This window comes from Leiobunum rupestre, chromosome 10, assembly GCF_980474605.1.
Source record: "Leiobunum rupestre chromosome 10, qqLeiRupe1.1.hap1, whole genome shotgun sequence".
NCBI classification, from domain to species: Eukaryota; Metazoa; Arthropoda; class Arachnida; order Opiliones; family Sclerosomatidae; genus Leiobunum; species Leiobunum rupestre.
This window is the reverse complement of record NC_143393.1, coordinates 14,651,279-14,658,739: the sequence shown is the minus strand read 5'-3', so window position 1 is coordinate 14,658,739 and position 7,461 is coordinate 14,651,279. Positions and strand designations below refer to the sequence as shown.

The 7,461-nt window shown below is 49.6% G+C and overlaps 18 non-coding genes across 18 annotated transcripts; all 18 read left to right on the top strand.

Annotated features, from left to right (window-relative positions):
* Positions 1-232: 232 nt before the first annotated feature.
* On the top strand, positions 233-304 carry TRNAP-UGG (transfer RNA proline (anticodon UGG)). Its single transcript has one exon. It is a non-coding gene; the product is annotated as a tRNA-Pro (tRNA).
* Positions 305-391: 87 nt separating this feature from the next.
* On the top strand, positions 392-463 carry TRNAP-AGG (transfer RNA proline (anticodon AGG)). The gene has a single exon. It is a non-coding gene; the product is annotated as a tRNA-Pro (tRNA).
* Positions 464-550: 87 nt separating this feature from the next.
* Positions 551-622, top strand: TRNAP-UGG (transfer RNA proline (anticodon UGG)). Its single transcript has one exon. It is a non-coding gene; the product is annotated as a tRNA-Pro (tRNA).
* An 87-nt stretch (positions 623-709) lies between these two features.
* TRNAP-AGG (transfer RNA proline (anticodon AGG)) lies at positions 710-781 on the top strand. The gene has a single exon. It is a non-coding gene; the product is annotated as a tRNA-Pro (tRNA).
* Positions 782-868: 87 nt separating this feature from the next.
* TRNAP-UGG (transfer RNA proline (anticodon UGG)) lies at positions 869-940 on the top strand. Its single transcript has one exon. It is a non-coding gene; the product is annotated as a tRNA-Pro (tRNA).
* Positions 941-1,504: 564 nt separating this feature from the next.
* TRNAP-UGG (transfer RNA proline (anticodon UGG)) lies at positions 1,505-1,576 on the top strand. Its single transcript has one exon. It is a non-coding gene; the product is annotated as a tRNA-Pro (tRNA).
* Positions 1,577-1,981: 405 nt separating this feature from the next.
* TRNAP-UGG (transfer RNA proline (anticodon UGG)) lies at positions 1,982-2,053 on the top strand. The gene has a single exon. It is a non-coding gene; the product is annotated as a tRNA-Pro (tRNA).
* Positions 2,054-2,458: 405 nt separating this feature from the next.
* Positions 2,459-2,530, top strand: TRNAP-AGG (transfer RNA proline (anticodon AGG)). Its single transcript has one exon. It is a non-coding gene; the product is annotated as a tRNA-Pro (tRNA).
* A 246-nt stretch (positions 2,531-2,776) lies between these two features.
* TRNAP-UGG (transfer RNA proline (anticodon UGG)) lies at positions 2,777-2,848 on the top strand. Its single transcript has one exon. It is a non-coding gene; the product is annotated as a tRNA-Pro (tRNA).
* Positions 2,849-2,935: 87 nt separating this feature from the next.
* Positions 2,936-3,007, top strand: TRNAP-UGG (transfer RNA proline (anticodon UGG)). The gene has a single exon. It is a non-coding gene; the product is annotated as a tRNA-Pro (tRNA).
* Positions 3,008-3,729: 722 nt separating this feature from the next.
* Positions 3,730-3,801, top strand: TRNAP-AGG (transfer RNA proline (anticodon AGG)). The gene has a single exon. It is a non-coding gene; the product is annotated as a tRNA-Pro (tRNA).
* Positions 3,802-3,888: 87 nt separating this feature from the next.
* TRNAL-UAG (transfer RNA leucine (anticodon UAG)) lies at positions 3,889-3,960 on the top strand. The gene has a single exon. It is a non-coding gene; the product is annotated as a tRNA-Leu (tRNA).
* A 1,356-nt stretch (positions 3,961-5,316) lies between these two features.
* On the top strand, positions 5,317-5,388 carry TRNAP-AGG (transfer RNA proline (anticodon AGG)). Its single transcript has one exon. It is a non-coding gene; the product is annotated as a tRNA-Pro (tRNA).
* Positions 5,389-5,634: 246 nt separating this feature from the next.
* Positions 5,635-5,708, top strand: TRNAP-UGG (transfer RNA proline (anticodon UGG)). Its single transcript has one exon. It is a non-coding gene; the product is annotated as a tRNA-Pro (tRNA).
* A 244-nt stretch (positions 5,709-5,952) lies between these two features.
* TRNAP-AGG (transfer RNA proline (anticodon AGG)) lies at positions 5,953-6,024 on the top strand. Its single transcript has one exon. It is a non-coding gene; the product is annotated as a tRNA-Pro (tRNA).
* A 405-nt stretch (positions 6,025-6,429) lies between these two features.
* TRNAP-UGG (transfer RNA proline (anticodon UGG)) lies at positions 6,430-6,501 on the top strand. The gene has a single exon. It is a non-coding gene; the product is annotated as a tRNA-Pro (tRNA).
* Positions 6,502-6,588: 87 nt separating this feature from the next.
* TRNAP-UGG (transfer RNA proline (anticodon UGG)) lies at positions 6,589-6,660 on the top strand. The gene has a single exon. It is a non-coding gene; the product is annotated as a tRNA-Pro (tRNA).
* A 721-nt stretch (positions 6,661-7,381) lies between these two features.
* Positions 7,382-7,453, top strand: TRNAP-UGG (transfer RNA proline (anticodon UGG)). Its single transcript has one exon. It is a non-coding gene; the product is annotated as a tRNA-Pro (tRNA).
* The last annotated feature ends 8 nt before the right edge of the window (positions 7,454-7,461 follow it).

Genomic DNA, 7,461 nt, shown 5'->3' with positions numbered 1-7,461 from the left:
ATGCCAACCAGATTTATGGAAGAGACTTCAACGGGTTAGGCACCATATTTACATCTTGACCACAATGTAGCGTGGTCCGTTGGTCTAGGGGTATGATTCTCGCTTTGGGTGCGAGAGGTCCCGGGGTCAAATCACGGACGGACCCAGCGAAGTATGTTTGTGCCAACCAGATTTGTGGAGGAGACTTCAACGGGTTAGGCACCATATTTACATCTTGACCACAATGTAACGTGGTCCGTTAGTCTAGGGGTATGATTCTCGCTTTGGGTGCGAGAGGTCCCGGGTTCAAATCCCGGACGGACCCCGCGAAGAATGTTTTTGCCAACCAGATTTATGGAGGAGACTTCAACGGGTTTTGCACGATATTTACATCTTGAGCACATATCAACGTGGTCCGTTGGTCTAGGGGTATGATTCTCGCTTAGGGTGCGAGAGGTCCCGGGTTCAAATCCCGGACGGACCCGGCGAAGAATATTTATGCCAACCAGATTTATGGAAGAGACTTCAACGGGTTAGGCACCATATTTACATCTTGAGCACATGGGAACGTGGTCCGTTGGTCTAGGGGTATGATTCTCGCTTTGGGTGCGAGAGGTCCCGGGTTCAAATCCCGGACGGACCCCGCGAAGAATGTTTTTGCCAACCAGATTTATGGAGGAGACTTCAACGGGTTTTGCACGATATTTACATCTTGAGCACATATCAACGTGGTCCGTTGGTCTAGGGGTATGATTCTCGCTTAGGGTGCGAGAGGTCCCGGGTTCAAATCCCGGACGGACCCAGCGAAGAATATTTATGAAAACCAGATTTATGGAGGAGACTTCAACGGGTTAGGCACCATATTTACATCTTGACCCCAATGTAACGTGGTCCGTTGGTCTAGGGGTATGATTCTCGCTTTGGGTGCGAGATGTCCCGGGTTCAAATCCCGGACGGACCCCGCGATGAATGTTTTTGCCGACCAGTTTTATGGAGGAGACTTCATGGGCTTAGGCACGATATTTACATATTGAGCACTAGATAGCGTGGGCTGTTATTCAAGCGGTATGATACTCGCTTTAGGTACGAGAGGTCCCAGGTTCAAATCCAAGACGGACCCCGCGAAGAGGGTTTTTGCCGACCAGTTTTATGGAAGAGACTTCAACTTGTTAGGCACCATATTTACATCTTGAGCATATGGGAACGTGGTCCGTTGGACTAGGGGTATGATTCTCGCTTTGGGTGCAAGAGGTCCCGGGTTCAAATCCCGGACGGACCCCGCGAAGAATATTTATGCCAACCAGATCTATGGAAGAGACTTCAAGGGGTTAGGCACCATATTTACATCTTGACCACAATGTAACGTGGTCCGTTGATCTAGGGGTATGTTTCTCGCTTTGGGTGCGAGAGGTCCCGGGTTCAAATCTCGGACGGACCCAGCGAAGAATATTTATGAAAACCAGATTTATGGAGGAGACTTCAACGGGTTAGGCACCATATTTACATCTTGACCCCAATGTAACGTGGTCCGTTGGTCTAGGGGTATGATTCTCGCTTTGGGTGCGAGAGGTCCCGGGTTCAAATCCCGGACGGACCACACGATGAATGTTTTTGCCGACCAGTTTTATGGAGGAGACTTCATGGGCTTAGGCACGATATTTACATCTTGAGCACTAGATAGCGTGGGCTGTTATTCAAGCGGTATGATACTCGCTTTAGGTGCGAGAGGTCCCAGGTTCAAATCCAAGACGGACCCCGCGAATAGGGTTTTTGCCGACCAGTTTTATGGAAGAGACTTCAACGGGTTAGGCACCATATTTACATCTTGAGCACATGGATACGTGGTCCGTTGGACTAGGGGTATGATTCTCGATTTGGGTGCAAGAGGTCCCGGGTTCAAATCCCGGACGGACCCCGCGAATAATATTTATGCCAACCAGATCTATGGAAGAGACTTCAACGGGTTAGGCACCATATTTACATCTTGACCACAATGTAACGTGGTCCGTTGGTCTAGGGGTATGATTCTCGCTTTGGGTGCAAGAGGTCCCGGGTTCAAATCCCGGACGGACCCCGCGAATAATATTTATGCCAACAAGATTTATGGAAGAGACTTCAACGGGTTAGGCACCATATTTACATCTTGAGCACATGGGAACGTGGTCCGTTGGTCTAGGGGTATGATTCTCGCTTTGGGTGCGAGAGGTCCCGGGGTCAAATCCCGGACGGACCCAGCGAAGAATGTTTGTGCCAACCAGATTTGTGGAGGAGACTTCAACGGGTTAGGCACCATATTTACATCTTGACCACAATGTAACGTGGTCCGTTGGTCTAGGGGTAAGATTCTCGCTTTGGGTGCGAGAGGTCCCGGGTTCAAATCGCGGACGGACCCCGCGAAGAATGTTTTTGCCAACCAGATTTATGGAGGAGACTTCAACGGGTTTTGCACGATATTTACATCTTGAGCACGTATCAACGTGGTCCGTTGGTCTAGGGGTATGATTCTCGCTTAGGGTGCGAGAGGTCCCGGGTTCAAATCCCGGACGGACTCCGCGAAGAATATTTATGCCAACCAGATTTATGGAAGAGACTTCAACGGGTTAGGCACCATATTTACATCTTGAGCACATGGGAACGTGGTCCGTTGGTCTAGGGGTATGTTTCTCGCTTTGAGTGCGAGATTTCCCGGGTTCAAATCCCGGACGGACCCTGCGAAGAATATTTATGCCAACCAGATTTATGGAAGAGACTTCAACGGGTTATGCACGATAATTAGATCGTCAGCACAAATGCACTTGGTCCGTTGGTCTAGGGGTATGATTCTCGCTTTGGGTGCGAGAGGTCCCGAGTTCAAATCCCGGACGGACCCAGCGAAGAATATTTATGAAAACCAGATTTATGGAGGAGACTTCAACGGGTTAGGCACCATATTTACATCTTGACCCCAATGTAACGTGGTCCGTTGGTCTAGGGGTATGATTCTCGCTTTGGGTGCGAGAGGTCCCGGGTTCAAATCCCGGACGGACCCCGCGATGAATGTTTTTGCCGACCAGTTTTATGGAGGAGACTTCAACGGGTTATGCACGATATTTAGATCTTGAGCACTTAACAGCGTGATTCGTTGGTCTAGGGGTACGATTCTTGCTTCGGGTGCGAGAGGTCCCGGGTTCAAATCCCGGACGGACCCTGCGAAGAATATATATGCCAACCAGATTTATGGAAGAGAATTCAACGGGTTATGCACGATATTTACATCGTCAACGCAAAACCACGTGGTCCCTTGGTCTAGGGGTGTGATTCTCGCTTCGGGTGCGAGAGGTTCCGGGTTCAAATCCCGAACGGACCCCGCGAAGAATCTTTTTGCCGACCATATTTATGGAGGAGACTTCAACGGGTTAGGCACGATATTTACATCTTGAGCAGAAGATAACGTGGTCCGTTGGTCTAGGGGTATATTATCGCTTAAGGTATGAGAGGTCCTGTGTTCAAATTCTAAACGGACATCACGAAGAATGTTTTTGCCGACCAGATTTATGGATGAGACTTCAACGGGTTATGCACGACAATTAGATCGTCAGCACAAAACCACTTGGCCCGTTGGTCTTGGGGTATGATTCTCGCTTTGGGTGCGAGAGGTCCCGGGTTCAAATCCCGGACTGACCCCGCGATGAATGTTTTTGCCGACCAGTTTTATGGAGGAGACTTCAACGGGTTAGGCACGATATTTACATCTTGACCACTATGTAACGTGGTCCGTTGGTCTAGGGGTATGATTCTCGCTTAGGGTGCGAGAGGTCCCGGTTTCAAATCCCGGACGGACCCAGCGAAGAATATTTATGAAAACCAGATTTATGGATTAGACTTCAACGGGTTAGGCACCATATTTACATCTTGACCCCAATGTAACGTGGTCCGTTGGTCTAGGGGTATGATTCTCGCTTTAGGTGCGAGAGGTCCCGGGTTCAAATCCCGGACGGACCCCGCGATGAATGTTTTTGCCGACCAGTTTTATGGAGGAGACTTCAGGGGCTTACGCACGATATTTACATCCTGAGCACTAGATAGCGTGGGCTGTTATTCAAGCGGTGTGGTACTCGCTTTAGGTGCGAGAGGTCTAAGGTTCAAATCCAAGACTGACCCCGCGAAGAGTGTTTTTGCCGACCAGTTTTATGGAAGAGACTTCAACGGGTTAGGCACCATATTTACATCTTGAGCACATGGGAACGTGGTCCGTTGGACTAGGGGTATGATTCTCGCTTCGGGTGCAAGAGGTCCCGGGTTCAAATCCCGGACGGACCCCGCGATGAGTGTTTTTGCCGACCAGTTTTATGGAGGAAAGTTCAACGGGTTAGTTATGATATTTTCATCTTGAGCATGATATGACGTGTTCCTTGGTCTAGGGGTATGATTCTCGCTTCGGGTGCGAGAGGTCCCGGGTTCAAATCCCGGACGGACCACTCGAAGAATGTTTATGCCGACCTGTTTAATGGAGGAGACTTCAACGGGTTAGGCACAATATTTACATCTTGATCACAGCGTATCATGGTCCATTCGTCTAGGGGAGTGATTCTCGCTTCGGGTGCGAGAAGTCCCGGGTTCAAATCCAAGACGGACCCCGCGATGAGTGTTTTTGCCGACCAGATTTATGGAGGAGAATTCAACGGGTTAGGCACGATATTTACATCTTTAGCATTAACTAACGCGGGCTGTTGGTCTAGGGGTATTATTCTCGCTTCTGGTGCGAGAGGTCCCGGGTAAAAATTCCGGACGGACCCCGCGAAGAGTGTTTTTGCCGACCAGTTTTATGGAGGAGACTTCATCAGGTTAGGACCAATATTTACATCTTGACCACACAATAACGTGGTCATTCGTCTAGGGGTATGATTCTCGCTTAGGGTGCGAGACGTCCCGGGGTCAAATCCCGGACGGACCCCGCGAAGAGCGTTTTTGCCGACCAGTTTTATGGAGTAGACTTCATAGGCGTAGGCACAATATTTACATCCTGAGCACTAGATAGCGTGGTCTGTTATTCTAAGGGTATGATTCTCGCTTTAGGTGCGAGAGGTCCCGGGTTCAAATCCAAGACGGACACTGCGATGAGTGTTTTTGCCGACCAGTTTTATAAAGGAGACTTCAACGGGTTAGGCACGATATTTACATCTTTACCCGATGTAACGTGGTCCATTCGTCTAGGGGTATGATTCTCGCTTCGGGTGCTAGAGGTCCCGGGTTCAAATCCCAGACGGACCCCGCGATGAATGTTTTTGCCGACCAGATTTATGGATGAGACTTCAACGGGTTTTGCGCGATATTGAGATCGTCAGCACAATACCACTTGGTCCGTTGGTCTAGGGGTATGGTTCTCGCTTAGGGTGCGAGAGGTCCCGGGTTCAAATCCCGGCCGGACCCCGCGAATAATATTTATGCCAACCAGATTTATGGAAGAGACTTCAATGGGTTAGGCACCATATTTACATCTTGAGCACATGGGAACGTGGTCCGTTGGTCTAGGGGTATGATTCTCGCTTTGGGTGCGAGAGGTCCCGGGGTCAAATCCCGGACGGACCCAGCGAAGAATGTTTGTGCCAACCAGATTTGTGGAGGAGACTTCAACGGGTTAGGCACCATATTTACATCTTGACCACAATGTAACGTGGTCCGTTGGTCTAGGGGTATGATTCTCGCTTTGGGTGCGAGAGGTCCCGGGTTCAAATCCCGGACGGAACCCGCGATGAATGTTTTTGCCGACCAGTTTTATGGAGGAGACTTCAACGGGTTAGGCACGATATTTACATCTTGACCACTATGTAACGTGGTCCGTTGGTCTAGGGGTATGATTCTCGCTTAGGGTGCGAGAGGTCACGGTTTCAAATCCCGGACGGACCCCGCGAAGAATGTTTTTGCCAACCAGATTTATGGAGGAGACTTCAACGGGTTTTGCACGATATTTACATCTTGAGCACTTATCAACGTGGTCCGTTGGTCTAGGGGTATGATTCTCGCTTAGGGTGCGAGAGGTCCCGGGTTCAAATCCCGGACGGACCCCGCGAAGAATATTTATGCCAACCAGATTTATGGAAGAGACTTCAACGGGTTAGGCACCATATTTACATCTTGAGCACATGGGAACGTGGTCCGTTGGTCTAGGGGTATGTTTCTCGCTTTGAGTGCGAGAGGTCCCGGGTTCAAATCCCGGACGGACCCTGCGAAGAATATTTATGCCAACCAGATTTATGGAGGAGACTTCAACGGGTTAGGCACCATATTTACATCTTGACCCCAATGTAACGTGGTCCGTTGGTCTAGGGGTATGATTCTCGCTTTGGGTGCGAGAGGTCCCGGTTTCAAATCCCGGACGGACCCAGCGAAGAATATTTATGAAAACCAGATTAATGGAGGAGACTTCAACGAGTTAGGCACCATATTTACATCTTGACCCCAATGTAACGTGGTCCGTTGGTCTAGGGGTATGATTCTCGCTTTGGGTGCGAGAGGTTCCGGGTTCAAATCCCGGACGGACCCCGCGAAGAATCTTTTTGCCGACCATATTTATGGAGGAGACTTCAACGGGTTAGGCACCATATTTACATCTTGACCCCAATGTAACGTGGTCCGTTGGTCTAGGGGTATGATTCTCGCTTTGGGTGCGAGAGGATCCGGGTTCAAATCCCGGACGGACCCCGCGATGAATGTTTTTGCCGACCAGTTTTATGGAGGAGACTTCAATGGGTTATGCACGATATTTAGATCTTGAGCACTTAACAGCGTGATTCGTTGGTTTAGGGGTATGATTCTTGCTTCGGGTGCGAGAGGTCCCGGGTTCAAATCCCGGACGGACCTTCGAAGATTATATATGCCAACCAGATTTATGGAAGAGAATTCAACGGGTTATGCACGATATTTACATCGTCAACGCAAAACCACGTGGTCCCTTGGTCTAGGGGTGTGATTCTCGCTTCGGGTGCGAGAGGTTCCGGGTTCAAATCCCGGACGGACCCCGCGAAGAATCTTTTTGCCGACCATATTTATGGAGGAGACTTCAACGGGTTAGGCACGATATTTACATCTTGAGCAGAAGATAACGTGGTCCGTTGGTCTAGGGGTATATTATCGCTTAAGGTATGAGAGGTCCTGTGTTCAAATTCTAAACGGACATCACGAAGAATGTTTTTGCCGACCAGATTTATGGATGAGACTTCAACGGGTTATGCACGACAATTAGATCGTCAGCACAAAACCACTTGGTCCGTTGGTCTTGGGGTATGATTCTCGCTTTGGGTGCGAGAGGTCCCGGGTTCAAATCCCGGACTGACCCCGCGATGAATGTTTTTGCCGACCAGTTTTATGGAGGAGACTTCAACGGGTTGGGCACGATATTTACATCTTGACCACTATGTAACGTGGTCCGTTGGTCTAGGGGTATGATTCTCGCTTTGGGTGCGAGAGGTCCCGGGTTCAAATCCCGGACGGACCCCGCGATGA